This window comes from Paralichthys olivaceus, chromosome 13 (assembly GCF_024713975.1).
Source record: "Paralichthys olivaceus isolate ysfri-2021 chromosome 13, ASM2471397v2, whole genome shotgun sequence".
NCBI lineage: Eukaryota > Metazoa > Chordata > Actinopteri > Pleuronectiformes > Paralichthyidae > Paralichthys > Paralichthys olivaceus.
Window position 1 is genome coordinate 24,225,840 of NC_091105.1, and position 23,437 is coordinate 24,249,276.

General features: G+C 40.0%; 1 protein-coding gene across 3 annotated transcripts in view; it reads right to left on the minus strand.

Moving 5' to 3' along the window:
- The window catches only part of ncalda (neurocalcin delta a), a 67,825-nt gene extending 44,770 nt beyond the window's left edge, over nucleotides 1-23,055 (minus strand). For 2 of the 3 annotated variants that reach the window (XM_020091363.2, XM_020091364.2), the window contains exons 1-3: nucleotides 22,860-23,055; nucleotides 19,353-19,479; nucleotides 2,708-2,769 (exon numbers count right to left, since the gene is read on the minus strand). The gene's annotated coding sequence lies outside the window, so the exon portion shown is untranslated. Of the gene's footprint in view, nucleotides 1-1,388; nucleotides 1,496-2,707; nucleotides 2,770-19,352; nucleotides 19,480-22,859 lie in introns of all 3 variants that reach the window. The other variant, XM_069537181.1, reaches the window with a different exon arrangement.
- Between the last annotated feature and the right edge of the window lie 382 nt (nucleotides 23,056-23,437).

Here is a 23,437-nt window from a genome sequence, read left to right on the forward strand (position 1 = left end):
GTTGTGTTCTGCACTTTGGGTCCGTCAGAAACTGATTATAAAAGTTTCTGTGAGATTTAAAGACTCTAGAGTAGCTCCGTGAAATCGCTTCCTGCAAATGGCAAATGTGTGGTCTGATGTTCTGGCCAAATCATCAAGTGTACGCTTTCTGAAGATTATACGATTCAAAATCTGTAAAATCTGTCATTACTGGTCATACAGCTGAAGGCCCAGCACTCTGTCCCACTGCTGGTCACCCTCCCTGATGAATTGGGTCCAGCTCGGGGCAAGACTATAGCATCTATAGCAGACTATAGCTATAGCATCCAGCAAGAGAATAAATATGATATTCTCAACCTGCATGACCTCCCTCCTCTGGCAGTGAGATCTCAGCAACCTCCTCCTCCCCCGTCAATTCGTGGGCGCCACAGTTGACTGTCATCTGTGATCCTTCTTCAACCAAACCTGAACCCCCCTACTCAGCAGAACGCTCTGCTCCACCCTGCACTTCACACCAGCGCTGCAAGGAGCTCCCTCCCCCCGCTGTGTCAAAGCTCCTCTACCGTTGCAATTTTCTCCAAAGACTGACCCTCCAGTTTTCACTCTCATTATTGGAGATTTAATAATAAGTAATGTCAGGAGGAAATAAGCAGCGTTGTTTTTGCTTTCCTGGCTCTAAAGTGACTGATATCATGGATCAGATTCCTAGCATTGTAGCCAAGCACCCATGGGCCCAGAACATTATCATCCATGTTAGCTGCAATGACATTCCCAATCAGACCTTAGAGCTGCTAAAGAGAGATTTCAGCAAGCTCATTGACTCCCTCATGATCCTTGGTAAGCAGATTTTTATCCCTGGTCCCATTACTCCACTCAACCGTGGGTCATTTTAGCCGCACTCTTAGCTCCCATACCTGGCTACAGTCGACATGTAGAGTCCGCAACATTGCTTCTTTTGACAATTTTAATCTCTTCTGGAACCACCAATAATTTTTCCAGATGCACGATCTTAACCCCAATGGCCGTGACCCCCAAGGGCCTCGGCACTCCAATATCAAATGACTGCTGCACCCACGTCTGCCCGCAACACCCATTATGAATTACAGTTCACTCTGGCTGCCAAAAAGTACACCCCAGAAACTCTTTGAATCACAGGCTCCCCTCGTGGTGCGGCTGTATCAGACATTAGACACTCCTCAAGGATTTCCACAGTGACCAGGCAAAGGCACTTTTTACAAAATTAATAATCTGATCCCTGTCAACCTCACTGCTTCACCCCGTACTTCCATAGTAACTCCAGTTCCATCTTCATCACACAGTTCAGCAGTGTTTGCATTTCTGCATCACTGGCAATACATTCTTCTGTAATGACTACATTTATGTGAACAGTAAGATATTTTTATGCTTACAGAGAGTTGGTTTAGCCCAGACGACTGTGTTGCACTGAATGAAGCATGTCCTCCTGGTTTTAATTATCTCCATCAGCTGAGGATTTCAGGCCGTGGAGGTGGTCTGGCTGTGATCCACAGAGAGAACTGTAAGTGCTCCCCCTATTCACTTGATCACTTAGTTTTATGATACATGGCAAAAATTCTGTTTTCTTCTAATTTATTTCTTTAATGAACAACCACAATATCAAATTTCAATCAGATTTCCATGCATGCCATAGCACAGAATCTGCCCTCATTAATGTGACAAATTACCTTGAACATACTGCCTTTTACCTTTTACTTGTTCTGTTTTAATCCTTCTGGATTTGAGCTCTTTCTTCGATACTTTGGATCACTCAATCCTACTGAATTGCCTTGAAAAATGGGTTGGTATCCAAGGCACTGCTTTACAATGGTTTAAATCATATTCATCAGATAAGACACTGCTAATGTGTCCCTGTCTGTGGCACCTCTGAACTGTGGTGTTCCCCAAGGATCTGTCCTCTGCCCTTTAAAGTTATCGATATATATGTTACCACTTGGTCATATTATTAAAAAAGACAAACTCCTTTACCACTGTTATGCTGATGACATGCAAATTTATGTCCCATTAAAACCACTGAAGAGGGCATTTTCATTCACTTTTTATCTTGTCATTTGAAATAAAGTTCTGGATCTCCCAAAACCTTCTCAAAATCAATGAAAGAGATCATTCTCTTTGGTCCACCAAAGTCAATTTCCATTATACAGAGACATCTTGGATCCCTGTTATCAAACTTCAAGCCTGCAGCCAGAAACCTTGGTGTAATGTTTGACAATGGCCTTTCATTTGACAAACAAATAACAACCATTGTTAAATCTGTTTTATCGGCTAAGGAGCCTTTCAAAAAACAGGTCTTATCTCGTATCTCTCTCACTTGAAAAGTGCTGTATAAAAAAGTACTATTACTAATATTATTATGTCTGTGGTCTCCCACTTTTAAAAAACGGTCAGGAATTGAAACTCAGCAGGCCTAAGCAGATCCACATGGTGATCTGGGGCAACTGAATAAGGTCTCACTTTCAATCAGTATAGTCTTCTTATGCTTTCGTATGTCAGAATGTCCTTCATTTCATATTTTACAGAAAGTCTTTGAACCAACCCAACCAATGAGCAGTGTGTCCCTCCTAACTGCCCCAATGATTCCTGCATCCACAGAAAAAACACAATAAGGCCATCAATCTATCCAGGATGACTCTCTGAAGACCACATTACAGAATAATGATAAAAATCTGATTCAAATGCTTTTTGTGCAAACCTTTAGCGTCTTCGTCTCTCACAGGGTAATTTCTGCCGATCAGACTGCACACCCAGCCGGATCTGTTGAAAACAAGGGAAAATATTTCAAATAGTTAAACAAGACTAAGATCTAACAGCCATGTTAATACTCTGGCACTTCGGGATAAATGCTGATAAAGGCATACTCTCTCTGTGTTTTTCATTGTTTTTCCAAGGCAGCATCTTGTTGGCGTTGCTTGAGATAGGCAAATTAAATCCTGCTTCAGTGATTTTTCTTTTTCTTATAAAAATATGCCTATCTTATGAAGAGTCAGATTGTGCTAAAAAAAAATGAGGATAACAGTACACATCTTCGCACAGCTTCTTCTGGAAACCATCGAGAAAGTGTTCATAGTGTCACTCTCAAGTGAACTTGTGAAAAGTAGTGATGTAAAGAATGAGAAAAAGAGAATCAGACAGGAGAGTTTAAACCCAGCTCTATTTGTTTAATGTGTGCACAGCTGATAAAACACTACACAAAGTGCATGTGAGGGTCAGATTGTCAATTGTAGAAAGTTGCAGAAACACATGGGCACAACCCCCCAGTGTAGAAAATGGGTCTCATTCTCCGTTGTCTTCTTCAGAATTTTCTTAAATTTGTTCTTAAGACGTTTTCTAAGAGGGATTCATGACACGATCTTAAACTGCAGAATTATTTGCATCTGTGTTCCTGTATTGATGAATGCCATTTGTTCGTAAACTGAAAGTGCCTGCCAGTTTTTCCTCTTTAGTATAGGTAAAAACTCATAATAGGGCCTGTTGATACATGCCCTGAGTTTGACAGGACCCGCTCAGTGCCGGGGAGCACTGCGTGGTGTGGTTGCATCTCCTGAGCCATTTCTGGTCTCAGAACAGAAATAAACTCAGTTTTCAGTATTAACAGGCTACACTTGGACAGAACATTTTAACTAAAAGCTGTAGCAGTAAAACTATGAAACATGTGACACATTCATTATGTAATATGTATTTTCTGTGTGTTTGTGTCTTACACATTAGTATGCTTTAAAAAGAATTATAATTAATATGCACTGAAACTTGTCTGTCATTTTTTTTTAAAGGTACAGTGTGTAGAATTTAGTGACATCTAGTGGTGAAGTTGCATGTTGCAGCTGAACACCCCTCACCATACCCTTCCCTTCCAAACATGAAAAAGAACCTAGAACCTAGAAATCATTGGTGCATGATGAATGTCAGAATCTTTATTACTTAACAGTGAAAGTGGGTTTTAGGAAGAAATTTCTTCTTAAGAATGGTTGGTGAATAAGTCCCAATGTCTCTCAAGCCATTGAACCATCTCACTTACAGATCTGTTGAGGCATATTGGAGCTTTAACATTATGCCAGTGGTAACATGCACACATTTAGCAGGGGTAACTGTCATCAGCTTAGTGTTTTTCTGTAGCATGCTAACATTTGACCCATGAACTAAGATTGACATCCCTGCAGCCATGCTGCTGGTATGTCTAAAAATAGGTCATCACAAATTTTCCTAGTCTGAACACCCAACTTTTTGTAATTGGTTTCAAGTAAATGCAGCCACACCATCAATTTCTTTGACTCCTAGTAAACAATCAGTAAACATAAAATAAGTTACAACTAACAGTCTCCATCGGGTTAGGTGACTAGGGTTAGTTGTGTTTTCACAGGAAGTCAGTCCTTCCTGCTAAGAAAATACTGGATACATTGTGGAATGTTATTGATTTAGTGCTTTTCTCTTAAGGAGAGTAACATTGGCGATTGTCTGAACAATGAAAATTTGGTCAGATGAGAGCATATTGACCAATGATTTGATTGGGTCAAGACGCAGTTTGCCTTTCACACCCGCAAAAACACCTGAACACAATGTTCACATTATAAATCACAGTCCACCTGGAAACGGTCGTACTTGTAGCTGCGTCATATCCCGCCTTCTACATGCCCACATTCAACTATAAATGGTCAATGCAAAGCACCTCATGAATATTAAAATCTATTAATGACTCAGCTCTGTAACTACGCTGTTTAATGGTATCCAAACGTAATTTGCTTAAGTTTTTTTAAATATATTTTTCAATTGACGATTCTTATGGAACAGTTATGTCGCGCGAGCACAACTAAAGCTGTTGGTTTTAATATTAATGATGAAGTGGATCAATAATCTGCCTCAGTTCACCTCCTCAATTCTGCATCGTCACTTTCCCATCTCCAAAATGTTCGTACGCATGAGTCAGAGTTTGCGTGGAAATGCACAAATTCTGGTTTTTATAAATCCCAACGTTTGCGCGAGAAGTGGCGTACGCATGTTTTTCGGGCCCTGTTTTTTTGTACGCAATGGTTATAAATGAGACCCCTGCTCTGTGCAAGCATGAAGTGTTTTTCTCAGCTATGACAAAACCATGCCATTTAAGCCTTTTCTTGTTGGGTGCCTGGAGGAGGGGAAAGTATAAGTAAACCTAGCTTCCGTGTTGCAGCGGATGGGGAACACAACCCCCAGGGTCCTGTCCATTAACTTCCCCACACTCTCTTCAATAACACAACTCTGCAGCTGAACAACCTTGTGTTTGTGAATGTAATACCGCTATTATACAAACTACTGCCTCTCGATATTGTGTGTGTTTCTGTGTGTGAGCTTAAATTGTCTACCATCACATTCTTTATATTTTGAAGTGAAGATGGTAACCTAAACTGCATTCCATTCACATTTGCAAACTTCCAACATTTTGTGTAATGTTTGTACACATTTAATTTCATTAATTCACATGAGTTGTTGTCTTCATTGTTAAACAACTTGTTGCTGTTTTATTTATGGTTTGAATTCCTTCAGGGTTCATCGTACAGGAGGTTATTACTGGGAGCCAAATTATCCACAGAGTTCCTCACCTCTCCAGTACAAACACACCATTAAAACTGGTACAAAAACTGAATAAAACAGTTTAATGTGCATTTTTACTGTACTACTGGCTGCAACACAAACCCAAAAGCATGATAGATCCACCCCCATGCACAACAGTTGGAGAGGTGTTCTTTAATAAAATGTAACCTTTTTTCTCCAATCACACTTTTGTTAATAGTAGCGAAAAAGTTTTCACTTCATCAGTGCTAAGTATTGTAAAATGCATCAGGCATGTTTAGATGTGTCTTTGAAAACTTCTGATGCTGAACTTTGTTGGAAGGACAGTTCTTTATCTGATGACACTTCCATGAAGGTCATATTAATGCAACTGTGGCTGCATAGTAGAAGAGTGGACAACCAACTCCAGAATCATTTGATTTGCCTTTCCAGCAATACAGCTAGCAGTCCTCTCAGAGAGTTTTCGTGTTTCAGACCTCAACTTGACCTCCTCCATTTCTGTTAACTGCATTTCTTCATCACACTAGAAATTCAGCAAACAGCTACATTAATATTTTTGTGGGCATTATTTTCTTTACTTTTCAGAGTTACTGATTGTTCGAACAAGGTTCGAGGAGTCTGAGCATTGATTAAAGTATTTCTGACAGCCACATTCTGATTGCAAGAGTTTTATTGTTCCAATCCAAAAGATCAAACATAAATTCAATAAAACATAGAAAGAAAAAAAAGAGTGCAACAAAACCTCTTTCAGGTGGTGGCTCAGCCCTGTTTTGTCTCTGTCTAGAAGGGGGGCAGCCAGTTGCAGCAGAAAGAGGCAGGAAGTGATGTATCAACTCCATGGTCTTTAGTCCTTATCACCACAAACTCTCTTGACATTTTCCTCTCTGTCTTCTATGTGTGTACCACCACTTTTTCACCTGGGTATATTTGTTTCTTTTAGTTGTTTTCACTTTTGCGACTTCCTTAGGTTAGAAGAGTCATCAACACTCCCCTGACTCGCTTGCAGGAGATCCCCTACTGTATTATCTCATAGAATCCTCATGACTTTCTACGGACTTTCTACTTGGAGGCCAGGCGGAGAAAGTCAGCGCATCTTGAGTCTCACACTCTGACATTTGTATTTACACATGCACCTTCTCTGGAGAAAATATGGAGGATCTGCAGAGTTCAATGCATGTCTGAAAGCAGCTACATATACTACTTATATTTACTCATATATACTAATATATAACCTGTATAAAAGATTTTGTATTTTTTGTGTTATATTTGCGTGTGGTTTCCATACAAGCCATTAGGGGCTTCTACTATATCCCACACTTTTTTATTTTTAACATTTCATATATGTATTTTGTAATTATGTTGTGTGAAATAAACTGAACTAAACTGCATACTTTATTTGTGTCATGCTTGTTTGTATTTAAGATAATTAAATACTTATGACAAATGACACAAGTTTTTTAATTATATGTTTTGAAAAATAATCGATAGATTAATGGAAAAAGAATCGTTACATTAATTGATAAAAAAAAATTGGTAGGTGCAGGCCGAGTATTTAAGCTCATTCACCTTCACAGACACACACAAACGTACACAAACCAACGCTCGTCCAGGGCTTGAGCATATTGCACACACCATTTGTGAAAGTGCACAAAAACAAATGACCTAAAAGTTGGCCTGACTTACGATACCGTATATGGAATGCAGCTTGGACATTACTTGTTGAGCCCCACAGGGGTCAGTACTAGGGCCAAAATATTAACGACATATGCAAAGTATCACAAATATTGACGTTTGTTTTATTAGAGAAACTTTGCAGCAGCTTTTGGAGGTGGTCACATCAGAAATGGGTAAACTATCAAACAAATGATTTGAACACAACCAAACGTATGGTGTTGGAAATCGTAAAACAATTTAACAAGTTCAAATCATAACAGATAATGTCATCAATGAAAGAGAGACTGTAAATATGTGGGTGTGATGATAGACAGCAAATATGCTGGAAAGTAACCACATATCACATACCAGAAAAGTTGGCAAGGAGCACTGGAGTTCTGGGCAAAGCCAGACACATACTGGACCACAAAACATTGTAAACTCTGTACTGGTATTACCATATTTGAATTAGTGTGTAGAGATATGGGGAAACACCACAAAAGCACCCTGCAACAATTATTCATATTGCAAAAAAGAGTCATGAGGATTGTACACTAGGTTGGAAATAGGGAACACACTAACACACAGTCACATGCATTGACATTTAGGGATCTGGTGTAACTCAAGACAGCACAAATCATGTACAAAGCAAGAAATTATTTACTTCCTGGCAACATACAAATCATGTTTATGGACAGAGAGGGGGTTATCACTTAATTAAACTTTAAACTTTAAACAACACACTGGTTTTAAACCACTCTTAAAAGCATGTGCCTATCAATTTGTGGGGTGATTTTGTGAAATGCACTGTGATGAAATCAAACATAGTAAAACATCACACTTCAAATTGATGTACAAAGAAATTATTTCTGTAAGGTACAGTTATGAGGACTGTAAAGTACATTAAGGGTGATCCTGCTCCTATTGGTCTCTTATATTTCAGACTCTATGGGGGCAATGTAGTTGGTACATAAAGCACAATGGTGTAACCTGGGGAGGATCACTGGGGAGAAGGGTGGATTATGTAATGAATTGAGTTAATGATGTATTGATATTGATTAGGAGTAGGGCTGGACATTCTGCTCAACAGCTGAAGCCTATACATGCAAATATAAAGTGGAAATCCACAATATGACTTAATGGAGACATTTTTTTGCTTAAAAAAAAGATCATGCTGGAACTTACTAAACATTTATTTATTATTATTTATTTTAAATGTGTATTTGTTGAGCAATATCAGGATTAATTTTATTTTGATTCAATACAAAGTGCTTATTATTTATATTCAACAGACTTCTTGTTTCTTGTAATAAAAGCAAAGTTTTAACCATTATAACAGTGTGGTTGTGTGTTTTTTCTAAAGACAATGTGTTTTTTGACTCTCTGAGGGAGTGGTCAGCTCCCCTGTGGAGACACATGCTCTCTGCGTAGAGGAGAGAGAAAAATAATGGAAATAAAAGCACTGAGATACAGAGAGATAGAAAGACACAGAGGGTTTGGAAATATAAGGTTGTCTTTGAACAAAATGTGACAAGAGGGAGACCTCAGCCTTTTCACTGGTGCCATGGCAACATGTTCCGTGCATACAGTAGATCGAAAAAAGCAGCTACAATCTACAATCAGGTGTAGAAACAAGAACGCTCAACTCAAAGGGAGCCAAAGCCCCCAGTGTGTGGATGCATGCGTGCATTCATGCAAAGCATCAAACACATGCAGCAATGTCAAATGAGCAGGAAGACTGTGTAATTCAAGGGATTAACATTTTATTAGCTGCATTTTGGGCTCCATTTCCATTATTCAAAAGGATAAAAGACCCCACAGCTCAACAAGCTAATTATGAAATCCACAAGCTTCGACATGATTTAGCAATTGTTAGCTACCATAAAGCTATGCCCATGGTCACTGTGAGTATTACTTCTTGACACAGCGGCACAAGGATTCAAACTGTATGAAAATAACAAATAGTTTATGAAAATTGCTATAAACATGTTCAGCCAAAAAGCAAATTATAGCAGCACTCAGTGTTGACGCTGTTATGGACAGATATTTCAAATCCTTATGTGAGACAGTTTGACCCACATGTTCTCTAAAATTCTTAAGGTGCTGCACTTAATGCTAAGCCTGTTAAGAGTTTAACTTTTTTAAAACATACTGACAGAATCTGCAGGATTTCAAATTAGAAACTTTACAGTACATGCAATATTCAAAGAACAAATCTACTGACACAATTTTGCAGAGGAAGTTTTCATCTGGAGCACATGCACATCTTTCTGTTTGAATCTGTTCAAGCCTGAGAGAAAACTAAGCAAGTCCAATGTTTTCCCTGATTACAGAAACGTGAATCAAGTAGACATCACAGCTATCGTGACCGAACCTGAATATCGTCACACCCTGATATGCTTGCGTCAGGTATCCACACTCTAGTACAGACAGCTAAACATTATTGGGTGTCAGCGGTTAAATTTTCACGACTCAGTATGAATCATGTGTTGCGTGGTGACATGTGGTTGGCAGACATGCAGATGATTCGCACTAGTGCTGCCAAACTCCTGGAAACTCTTTTGACAGCTGACAGTTGACTGATAGACATTCAGTTTTTGCAGACACTGCAATCAGCACGCTGTTTGCATGCTCCCTCATGTCCAATACAAAAAACCTCAGGGATGGATAAAGAAATGGCAGCAGGTATATAAAAAAAACATAAAACAGGGAGAGAAACAAAGAAAGACATAACAATGCATTGCCAATCTCCTAGGACGCCAGCCCGGGCAGTGTAGGTGTCTGGACGAGACACGCTTCATCGCTGATTCGCTCATCTGCTCAATAAAACTGGGCTGCACCTCCAACGAGTTGTCGTCCTACCATATTCGTTGAGGTATACTCCCACATGTAACCCCTCCTCTTATTTACAGCTTCTCTTGTGCTCTCCTACTTGTGGCAGACCAGCTGTCACAGTTTCTAGCCCACTCATTACCATTACTCTCTCATGTAACTGTCGCTCTGTGAAGCTTTCATCCCACCTCTCCTCTACTGTGCACTGGGTGGCAAACTGGAACATTATATAAAGAGAATGTGGGCTCAACTCTTGTGTGTTCATGTGTGTGAACGTGTGCATTTACATGGGTATATTCACCTGCATTGACAGGTTTGTGGATATAACATGTTAATAATGGTCATAAATGTGGCTTTAATATAACAGACTGTACAAATGTAAGTAAAAACAGAAAGGCCTACATTTCTGTAGAGGGAGTTTAATATCCATGATATTGTGTTCTGGCAGAATTTCATTAGTTCTGTTTTATGACATAGGGCTTGTCGAAGATTTCCAGTAGTGTTATTATAGCAAACTCTGTGATATAAACCCCACTTCCAAAAAATAAGTCTCTCAAAGGGTTTAGAACAAAACTAATTCATTGAGTGAACTCTTGTCATCTTTAAAATGTTTTTATACAGTCTGCACAAGCTTAAAAGGGACCTTTTTCTAAAATATTTGATTCTTTTATGGAGATAAATTAGCTTGAGTAGAAGTAACAAATGCACATTTCATGACCCACAATATTTATGAAAATCTGCGAATAGAATTATAACCATATAGATCTATCAAATTCACAAATGATCATTCACACCACACCACCACACTTTTAATGCCAGCATTGCTAATGCTTGAAACACAAAATCATTTTCATTAAATAAATGTTACTAGGAATTCATGCGATAGGATTGAAATAATAATAGCCATTGTAGGTGCCTCAAAATCCCTGTATTGTAAACTGAATACCCAGGTTTTCACGCTTGTCTGACAGTGACAGGTGTTTCAGCCTCCATAGAATTCTCACTCGGTGGGAAAGCCCTGTGCTAATTCAGGGTATCCCTGTGGACTCTTGGGCAGCCAGGGTGTGAAGCCAAAGCCTGTCAGTATAGCTCAACTCCTCTTAGCTCTCCCAACACAACCCAGAAGCAAGCAAGGCCGCCACTTCTGACAATCTGTCTGGGCTTGGTGTAGGGGTGTCAATGTGAAGCTGGTGAGGTAATGGAGTGTGTGGTTTAAGGGTGTCATAGTGCATACAAGTTTTAGCACATCAGATCAAAAATACATACAGTACCTGTCAGGATCTGTTTGACTCAGTCTGCCTGCATGTCTGTATATCTCTGCTTCACCTTTGCATTTATATTTGTAACAGGGTCTAGTCTCCAGTCTCTAGTCTCCATCTCCATATCAATATATCAATGTGTGCCTCTGAGACATCAGAGAGAAGTTAAGCAGCTGCTGTACAAGCCTAAAGTAAAAAGTAAAAATAACTAACGCTGTGCTCAACTTCTGTTTGATTTCTCTCATCTTCACATTCAAGATCCAAAGCTGCCTTTACGAAGACAAAACAAGAATGTGCCTATTCATGTGCTTGTTCCAAGCCTTCATTAAACCTGCACCAGTAGATTGGGGGCAGCAAAAACAAGCTGTACTAGTTGATTTACGCTAGCTCGTAAGATGTGGAGCCCGATGCTTTTGGAAACCAAAATTGTGCATTGTGGTTGATCACATCAAAAGTGACAGAAATACTGTACTTTTTCACTTTGTAAAAAAGGGGGAAAAATAGAGCTAGAAACACTGGTACAAAATCTGGCTTTTCACTCAACTCTGCACAGCTGCCCAAGCTGGGCATGAAATGGGTTTAAATGTCAGGCTGAAAGTTGCAGAAAGTTACCGCTGCAGCTCACCCAGAATGCAGCAGCTCGGCTGGTCTTCAACGTACCTAAGTTCACTCACACTACTCCTCTCCTCCGCTCCCTTCACTGGTTACCAGTGGCTACCTGCATCCGCTTCAAAATACTAGTACTTGCGTGCCGTGCTGCGAACAGATCGGGCCCAAAATTATATTGCAATGTTTTCTGGGATTTTACCGATAATGATAGTTAGGCCGCTGATGGAGCCTGGCTGGGCCGGGCTCTCTGTCCGTAACGAATGGGTGAATGAGAGTTAGAGTGCGGGTGGGAGGGAGACAAAAAGAGAGAGGGATAAGGCTGAGAGACCCACGCACACACTCCGTCAATGAGAAGGCAGGCTCTGTGATCTCTAGAACACTGGAAAAATGTATTGTCATCAAATACTAGGCTGGTGGAGAGGAGCTCTCGCTCCATGTGAATGTATCAGGGCTTTGAGCACCACGGCTCGGACTGTGGAGCTCGGACTGTGGAGCTTGTGCGAGGCGCCTGGCTCTCCCTCACTAACTCACTGGGCTGGTGAAGAGGGTGTGGCTATACCCAATACTCGATAACGTTCGCACTTAAATAAAACAACAATTAAGATATTATCTTAGACAATAAATATCGCACCCACCTATTCATAATGAAAAAAAAGCAAATTATAGAGGGGGATTGTTTTATGTCAAGTTACTAAGAACCAATCCACATAACTTTACATAACAACCCAGACAGGGAGATGAGTGTGGTTCTTAGTCCCAGTGTGGACACAAACAACTGTAACTGTACAAAATCACAGTTGAGTTTTTAATGTGAAGCCCACACTGTGCTGTGCTGCAGATGAGTTTGAAGCCACATAAAGAGCAGGCATGACATACAAAGAGAGATGACTATGAGATGCCACAGCTGCAAGCCATTAAGACAGTTATGGCTGTGCTATGATATGTCCCCACTGGATGAGCTGTGCCACACTGACTGTGAGCACCTGGGTGATGTTGAAAGAGGTGTTTGCCAAAACTACTTCAGTGGGACTATTTGCATTGGGAAACTGAGTCATTTACTTTGCCTCTGAGCAGATACGTATATATTTAGGATACTGGAGCCTCTTTCAAAACGGTCACTGGCTCTATTGGTGCTATTGTCCTGTCTCACGACTGATGTTGCTTGTAACTAGGGTAACCGTGGTTTCATAACCGCATAATCTCGCGAGCCATGTAATTTGTGTGTGCACTGTGTGGTGAAATCTCTCATGAGTCACGCCAATTTCATATCGTGACATCCCTTCTTGCAATGTGCAAATAAATAAATACTGTTGACCCGCTTGGTCTCTCGTGACCTAGCGGGTCACCAGTAAGGTGCTTCTTTTGGGTAAATTTGTCGACATTTATTTAAGAGAAAATCCTCTCATGTTGCAAGTTGCAGCTTACATGTTTTAATAACTGGCCTTAAACATGATTTCTTTGTCAGATCTTAAGCTGCCTTTAGAAAGACATGTTGTATGGGCTACTTTATGGTATCTCAGAAATAAAAAAAAAAGTGTCTAAGGAAAGGAAATAATAAGAGCAAGGCAGAATATGTTTGTGTCCACCTGATAAACATACTGTATGTCTAGTATGTCTCTGTTTTGAACAAATTTCCACAAATCCCTGAGGGAAATATCTGGCTCATTGACTATTTTATGCTCTGTAATTTTCACCATGTAATTTTTTATGCTGAGCTTGTAGGGTATATTGTTTTTTTAACTGAAAACAGATGCCTGCTGTACCTGAACATAATGTGGATGAGTGCAAGATTGAACCAAAAACTGTTACAGGCTCCAAAACCTCCTAGTGAAGGAAAGTCATGCCAGACAAACAGATGGACAGAAAGACATGTACATACAGAGTTGAGACTCACTGCCATCCAGTGTGTACAGCTGACATTTGAATGGGAGGCTGCAGAGGGATGTAGTTTTCTGGGCATATCAACACAAGGGTGCAACGGTGATCGAGAGCAAATAAATAGAGCGGTCGTCCTCCAACCACTGTGGGTGAATGGCAAACTACTGTAAAGCGCTTTGAGTGGTCATCACGACTAGAAAAGCTCTATATAAATACAAACCATTTACCATTTAAATAAGCAGCTGAAGAATTTGTGACTTCTACTGGCAACAGGACAGGAACTTTTAACTGTTAGGTCACATCACAAAGACGACCAGACTGGTGATAACACACACTCAGTGCCTCACTCCTCCCTGTCATAAAAGAACATTTGTATATCCTTTAAAGGTTATACATAAATATGTGTATTTATGATCAAATTCTCCTCTATTAACCCAGTTCATATTCTAATACATTAACAATAGAAGATGATCTTATATTCTAACATATCAGACAGGCCTGCGGTGTATAGGTATGATGACTCACAGGTCAGAGAATGGCATCTGACCAATCACATAGCCAGGTGTCGGCATTCCATCATCTATGGATGGCAGACTCACTCTGATATCCTCCTCTGGAGCCCCATTCACGTTCGGTGCACACACCACGCACAAGCCCTCGCTACTCGCAAAGCTACTTCTGCTAGCATCGCTACTTCCAGTAGAGGAAAGCTTAAAACATTGAAGAAATGACGCTGTATTGAGCTGATTTGAATGTCGGGGCTTATGGACACTTAGATGTCACCAAAGGAGCAGTACAGAGGCATGTTGTGTTTTTTTCCTGTTATTGGATTTGGCTGCAAAGCTGTCCAAAAGTGATTTGTTGACTCAAACACAGGCAAGCCTATCCTTCAGTGTTAACATTACAGTGGCAGATGTTGTAACATTCAACAAACTGTTTACAAAGGCAAACATCATCTTGTTTAGGGTGATGTAGTGACAGCACATGATGAGATCTGGGTGCTTACAGTTTACTGTCAGCATTACTGTCAGGTTAAGGTTCCTTTATGTCTCCTTATGTCTGGCATAATGATTTTTAAATGACTATATTCAAACCATTTGTCAGTCTAAACTGCTGCTTGCACACAAAGTGTGGGGATATGTGTGCACGCTTGCACATTTGTGTGTGTGCAGCACCCTCCCCATTTTTTATTTTTTGCTGTTGTATTGAATTTGGTATAGATAATTGTGGTATCGGTACTGACTATTAAATCTCCGGTCAAATAACATTTCTTTATGGGCGGATGTGGCTGAGGAGGTAGAGCCAGTCGTCCTCTAACAATAATTTCGGCGGATTGATTCCTGTCTCCCTCATTCCGGGTGCTTTAGTGTCCCTGGGCAAGATACTGAACCCCAAAGACAGTTGTAGTGGCAATGTATGATTGATGTATGATAGAGAAAGTGCCGACATAGATAAACATGTGGATGGCACAACTGTACTGTCAAGCACTTTGAGTGGTCAACAAGACTAGAAAAGCATCATATAAATACAAACCACTTACAACTGTATTGTAAGGAAATCTGCTCAAACACACTGGGGGCTTTGTGTCTTTATTTTTCTCAGGTGGAGTTTACAGTTAGTGAAGTGAAGTGCTAGCTGAGTGAGTTACTGCTGTTGAAGCAGTTTACCTGGAGGAAACACTGTGGAAGTACAGTGATCAACAAATAGTACTCCTTAACTGATTTTTCACCATTGCTGATGACTTCATCATCTTAATTCAAAGACTGTTTCACATGCCAAGGTCACTACAAGAAGAGAAAATACGCTGGACCTTGTTTACAGCCAAGTTGTTGAGGCTAAATGTCGCACTCCCTTGAGACTGGTTGAAAGACATCCTTTTAGGGGCATAGGCCTACTGAACCAGTGAATAAATACAGTATATCATTCACTCTGATGTGATGGCTGTAACTGCCCGTTGACTAGGTGTTTGATGTAAGATCATGGTGGTGATCTCTCTTCTTTTAAAGGTTCAGTGTGTAGGATTTAGGTGAAAGGGATGTATTGGCAGAAATTTAATATAAAATTATTCTAGTGATGTTTTTACTAGTGTGTTTCATCTAAACTGTACAAATTGTTGTTTTTTATCGTAGAATTGGGTCCTTTATATTTAAATAGTTTATATTTACATCAGGAGTGGGTCCTCGTTACGGAGATGGCCATGTTTTTTTTTTACAGTCGTCTAAACTGGACAACTGAAGGCAGCCACAGGTTCTCTGTCATCTTTGGAAAGAGAGGGTGAGGGGTATTCAGCTGCAACATGCAACTTCACCACTAGATGTAACTAAATTCTACACACTGAGCCTTTTAGCGGCCACTTCCTTCCAGCGTTCCAGAGATCCGTATGCCTGCCCCCTAAAGTTCACCGTGTCTCTCAGGCTTATCTCTCTCTCTTTTTCCTTCCGTCTATCTCTCTCCATCTCGCTCTGGCCAGAGAGCCAGGCAGAGTGCACAGGCTCCACTGGCCGAGCCACAGTGCACAATGCCTGGCTAGACGCACATGTTATGAGCGCCCCTCCTCACCTGTCGAGTATTTGGTGTTATTAAATTATTTTTCCAGTGATCCAGAAATCCCAGTGCCTGTGTGCTGCTGTCTGTGCCCCGTCAAGTTCCCCCAAACACTTTTATCTGTGATGAAGGTGAACAAAAACCCACACAGGAGTCGTCTCACTGATGCACACCTTCACTCCATCTTGAGAATTTCCACAGTAAAGACCCTTACCCCAAACATTAGTGAAATTGCAGCCAAGAAAGAATGCCAAACATCTCGCTTTGGCACATGTACATAAAAGAAGAATGTAGCCGACCTAAATATGTTTTCTTACGCAATTTATCCAATATCCTGTCTATCCTGTTTAATAAATGTTGACCCTGTTTGGCCCTCGACATAGCCCTAGACAGAGGAATTATTCATCTAATATTTATGTTGGTTTCTTGTTGCTTTTTTGGATTTATGAGTTGTCTTGTCTTGTTTGTTAATAGCAGGTTCATTAAGTAGCTCTATGAGTAACTAATCAGTCACAGAAAAACTCTAAGTGATGTCAATTGGGTGTTTTTTCTCCTTGAGACCTGAGACAACTAGTCATATTGTTTAAAGAAAGAAAGTTTCAAAACACCAGTTGCGACTCCCACAATGCATAACTGACTAAAGAGTGAGACATATATTCAATGTGATATTTCAGCCAACTTTACTTATTTCTATTTTCTACACCATAGTTTTGGTTTGTAGTGTTTCTATATTTCACTGCAATGTTCACTGCAGTGCTTAGGTGACATATTCAAACTTTAGATTGATGATAACTGTGATATCTGTTACTGGAGCTAGAAATCTAAATTTGAAAAAAATGTTGTTGTTTCAATAATATGACACGTAGTGGCATGGAATCATGATTGAACCACAAACTACTACATTCACAAATGATTTAACATGTGATGCGTGGTTCAACTGACATTGCGTTCTCACATACAGCTCTTCCGTGTAATGTCTAGATAAATTCAGGATTGCAGTGGATGTGTGAACCCAGCCTCACTCTGAGCAGCTCCACCTCTCTGCCACTCATTGACTGGAGTATAAGAAACAGAATGGAGCCTCTCATTTGCAAGGCAGCGTTGATGGTTTGGTTGTAGGTTTGTCTCAAAGGTCACTGGATTTATTACTAGGTGCTTTTTCAAAGACAAAAAAAAGGCTGCTAAAACAGCAAGGGACAAAACTCAACTAGCTGACCAATGGTGTAAGTTCATCACAAACTCACTTCTATCTCTCACTCTGTCAATGGGTCAGTCAGTCAGACATTGTGATATGTAGCACAGGACCGTGGTTTGTCCAGCCTAAGAACTACCATCACACAAGACACAATTTCAGCTCTCTTGCCTAATTCCTATAAAGTAACATAAAAATAACATGGTGAGAGAGATTTTTATTTCCCAAGTCTGAGCTGTGGTGGTAATGTAAAGTTGAGAGCTGTGACATCAGGAGAAATCGCTCTTATTGGTCTCCTAACACACATTGACCCACAAGTGAAGAACCATTGAACATGGAGATCAGCGCCCATTCCTGGCTCCAGGCCAGTGGGTGTCATGAAGGTCATGAACACAATGATGTCAAATGTATTACACTCACACTAACAAGACTAAAAGTTATTTTTCAACATATTGCAGTTAGCTAGAATGAATTAATATCCATAATCAGGTTGTATTACTCAGCCTTCTTGAAAAGCAAAGATCAGCTGCAGTGACAGAGTAATAAATATATAAAGAACACCCACATAACAGCAATCCTAAACTGAACATCCACTAGAGTTGGTGCCAGGGTGAAATAAACCTGCATCCTAAAAAACAGCATAATCAACAAAAATGAAATTCTGACATCTTAGTATTCGATTGTTAGGAAGACAACGTGCACTGAATGATACTGCTTTTATGCTTCATTCATTCATCCATACTCTGCACTGCTTACACTCTTTGGAGTTGCAGCAGACTACAACATATCCCAGTATGTCTTGGGAACTGAACATTGATAACCTCATATACTCACACTCCTGCACTTATTTGCAATGTCTTTAATGGTAAATCCACACTACTACAATTTCATATTAAAATGCATCACTTTTGCTTGGCGTCCACACAACTCTGGAGTTTTTGAGAGTTTTTTAGTTTGCATAGGCAGAAACTGAGATAAGTCCCGCAATATACTCACTGATAACTATACATACGTGTATGCAAGATGGCTGCTTCACTTATCCTGCCTCCATTTGGTGCGCAGGTTGTGCACATCCATAGGAATTAATGCAATGTGTACGCAAGATGCAATACCCACGTAACAGTCCGGACAACGAGTACTTGACAGGGTCACTGGGCACGTCATTAGGGGCATGTCATCAGTGTCAGAAAACGCAGAGAGTTTTGAAAACTATGTGACCAGGTCTAGAATTACCCACATTTCCACATTTCTGTTTGGAATTTAATATTAGCCAAATGGTAATCTCCTCAACTGCCTTCATCTTTCGTTTACGTTTGCAGCACACAAATCAGGAAGTGGCAGAAATATCAGAGAGCGGTGTACTAAAGCCTGAGTTCTGTGATGTACCCTCTACTGGTTGCCTATGCATACGCATGGTTTAACAGCAAGTACATCACACCCACATTTTTTCTTGGGTTTTATCAGTCATGACTCGACTAACAGCAGTGAATGTAAAATGTTGCTAACAATTACTGTCAGTAGCAGTTCCTTTGTTCTGAGAAAAAGAAATCCCTGTTCTTATTTTTTATCATTGCTATTTCTCATTCAAAACATTTTCAGTAACTAAGCAACCAACTGCAGAGTGGACGGTCTGCTTCCTGTTTACACTGGCACACCCATGACCAATGTTAGTGGATGGCCTGGATGTATTTTCAGGTATGTTGGTATAGACGGAGATTACTTCCGACATAGATCCAAAATGCTTGTCCAGACAGAGATTGCATTTGCGTGGATGTAGTTTTCATGCAGTCTTTAAAAATGTCTCCAGCTTCTGTAGTTGTGCCACTTACCAGATGGAACGTGTAGACGCCTTAAGCCCAGGGGAGAGGTGTCACACTGCTGGCTCACTCCCTCTGCTATCTCCTTTTACAATGTCCTTCCTTATTCACCACTGACCTTCACTGCAACTTACAGCACCTGCGGAGGGATGTAAAGAAACAAAATTTTCAATTTACCAGTAAAACGACCAGCGTGTTTCTGAACTTACTGTACTTGACATATAAATTCTGTCTGCATTCACAAATTTGTGCACCAAAACTTGCATGTCAAGTTAGTGAGTAGGTGATTACTCATCACTGACTAAGGTATGAGTGTGAGCTGTGTGATTTAGAATTTTCGACCTAGAGACACAACAGAAGCATGAGGTCCTAGTTTGAATTCTGAGGTCAAACACTCAGATGATGTTTCTATGCAACTGGCTCTTATCACAGCCTGAGGTGATCCACTCTAGAGCCAAACAGCTGCTCAGACACTCACTGTCTACTTTACACCATGCTTTGTGAGGTTATCAATCATGGCTGACAAAAAGAAGAGGAAAAAGACAAGCTTGATATATATATATATATATATATCATTAATTAATTAATAATTAATATCTAATATTATTAATTAATCATTAATATCTAAGGTAGAAATGAAATAAATGCAAACAAACTAGAAGGGGCTCCTCCAGGGGCCAATTGTCCCATTTTAAACCACATAAATTCACCAGATCCAGATTTTATTTGGATCTGCACCAAATTGCAAACATTCTTAAAAATCAGACCAATTAACATGCATGATTAATTGATTTATCATCAAGATCCATGAATAACGAAATCCATGAATAACTAAATGAAAAATTGAATGGGGTCTTTCCTGACCTGTACTACAACCTGCCAGCAAGTTTCATAGTTATCTGTCTAGTACTTTCTGTTTAATCCTGTTGACTAACTAACAGACAGACAAACAAACGCAGACGAAAACATAACGTCCTTGGCAGAGGAAAGAAAGAAAAGAGACACAACTAGGTGATCATCTGCAGCTCTGTTTAACAAACAGGTCAGCCTGACTGAAAACATTTAGGCAGTACATTGTCATCAGATTCATCATTAAGCTTTAACACTAGCAGTGAAACTTCTTCCTGTTCAGCCAGTTGATGTCGACCTCAGCTGTAAGGGGGAAAAAAAATATCACAGCCTGCATATGTGCAACGTGCCCCAGATGTGGGCTCATCCGTCTCACCGTGCATGTTATGAACTCGAGAGATGAGGTGGCAAATCTACTTTGCACATCCAGAGAGTGGTTGATATCACTCCACCAACCAACACCTTCCACACTCTGACACTGCTGTTAGATGTTTTACTCTCCTGTCACATCTGAACATAAAAACAAATCCTAATCACACTGACTGAGAGTCGAGTGGAGTCAGTTGTTTTTAGTGCCATGTCATAACAGAAGTTATCTCAGGGCACATTTCCAAAAGAGAAGTGCTGAATACATGTTTCTCACTATTAAGGGAAAATGATCTGAGACATACTCCAACCTTAAGTTGGAATAAACAGCTGATCATACGATTTTACAGAAAATGAATCTGTATCCGCTTTCAAAAATGTATTTATCTTTGAAAAATATGAAGGTTTATTGCTCTGCCTTGTCTTTTATTACAATGTTTTTGTCATTGATGGGATCAAGGTAACAGACACTTCTCAAAGCACACATTCAAACATGTCATTTTATCTGTGCAAAGAAGAGCATAGGCATTACAACACTAAGTTAGCAGGCAAAATACCAGGACCCTGAAACTGAAGCAGCAAATGGAATTCAGCCATCATTAATTTTCATAATAACTGTGACATGGCAAAATGTCTGCCAAATGTACATTTTTCATCATTTGGATGAATTATAGGCCAAATAATGAATCAATAATTTGAGGGGTTAGTTGGAAGATGATCGATTGTTGTTCCTACCATTAATCTAAATATATTGTATCAATATATAAATCCGTTTTCTCCCAACATTGCCTAATATTACACCAATATGTCAAAGCAGGTGTCTGGTGTTTACACATAAATGTCCAATACTGTTATCTGTTAATAAGAACTGATCTTGATATTTGGAAGTTTAAGAAAGATCTGATGACAATGTACTGCCTAAATTTAAAAAACAACAACACAGACTTGTATTTTAAAAGAATTGTGACTAAGATGCACAATGTGGGCTGGACATTTTTCTGTGTAAAAATAAATAGGCCTATGTCAAACCTCTGTTGAACTAACTATATAATAAAGAGAATATTTCTAACTTAGTTAAGCATTTCTGTATTTCACATTCTTCTGCCCTACAAATATATATGTCTGCAAAAAGTTATTATGGCTTGGTCAATGAGCGTGGTTGATTGAGCTTAAGTTTCTAACTCATCTTAACGTGATTTACAAGGGCTAGGCGATAAAACAATACCAATAATAATCACAATACTACAAAAGTCCAGTATGAATTGATATAATGCTTGTGCATTGTGAAAGCACAAGTGTTTGTCTTTCGCTGCTCATAAAGAATAGTTTTAAACCATAACCGTCATTCAGTAAAATTCTGTCTTAAATGATAATGTGGCATTTAAAGGTCCAGTGTGTAAGATTCAGGTGAAAGGGAACTATTGGCAGAAATTTAATGTAGAATAATCCTCATGATGTTTTCACTAGTTCGTTTCATCTAAATTGTATGAATTGTAGTTTTCTTTACCCTAGAAAAGGCCCTTTATATTGAAATACTTTATATTTACATAGAAGGGACCCTCTCTTCCTGTTTGGAAGGAGAGGGTGAGGTGAGGGGTGTTCAGCTGCAACATGCAATTTCAACAGTGGATATCACTACATTCTAACACTGTACCTTTAAAGTAACAATTGTTGAAATGACCTGATGTGATTTTATTCATCTTTATAGGAATTTAGCCATATTAGCCATGCTTTGGTTCACACTATATATTCAATGATAAAAGTCAAGGGAATCACACTACACTACACAAAACCATACACAAAGTTGACTAACTTGATTTAGTGGCCATTTGTAAAATCAACTAGCCATATCTTGGATGTTGGTGAAATCTCACACACACACACACACACACACACACACACACACACACACACACACACACACACACACACACACACACCTTCACTTGAGCATGCACAACACAGTCCGAGGAGCCCTAGTGGCTCAGGTCATGCACAGCAGTGAGACACAACGCTGCGGACACCGCAGACGTGTCTTCGGGAGAAAAGCCCGCGGAGCGTTGAAACCCTGCGGAGGTGGTTTGTTCCTTCGCAGCTCTATTAGCATAACAAGCGGAATGCTACTGCTGATGCTCCCACAGCTGCACACGGTTCAGCACAGCACAGACACTGGGAGCAGCAGCTAGCTCCATATCCGATCGACCACAGTGGAGGGGCGGAATGTTTACATTGTTCTCCATGAAGGTCTCCAGAGGAATGGAAGTGAGACATGCTGCGGACAGCTGGGATCGAACTCACACTCACCGCTCAGGTAAACGTGTCACCAGTCGTAGCTTCTTCATCTGCCGGGAAATCTGTACACAGCAGCACCCAGTGACACACGAACACACGAAACCACAACAAGTGTCAGTGTGGTGTGGACTCACACACCTCAAAGATCGCATTCAAACACGATGTGCTGTATGGGAGGAAGATCTGGCTCTTCTTCCGGTAGGTGTCTGGCATGCGCATGCGCCCTCGGGAAAATGTTTTGTTTCGTAAACACGTTTTTGTTTAGTCAAAAGTAAATCAATATATATACACAGTACATATCTATATCTATATATATACAGCACAAATATGTGGGGTTAGGGATAGGGAGTAAAATGTGTTTGCCAGCTTTGTTTGCATTTGTGTTATTTCGTTAAAGAGCAGAGTGAGACTTCTGTCTTCTCCATTCTATCTATTCACCTGCACAGCTAGACCGCGATACATACATTTTAAAATCAGCCAGTGGCGCACTCTAGTGGGCAAAAAGGGAAGATAGACATTTTCCTCAGGATTTACTAAGGCCCATAGCACAATTTGATGATGTAACTTTTTTTAATCAATTGCACCAGAGT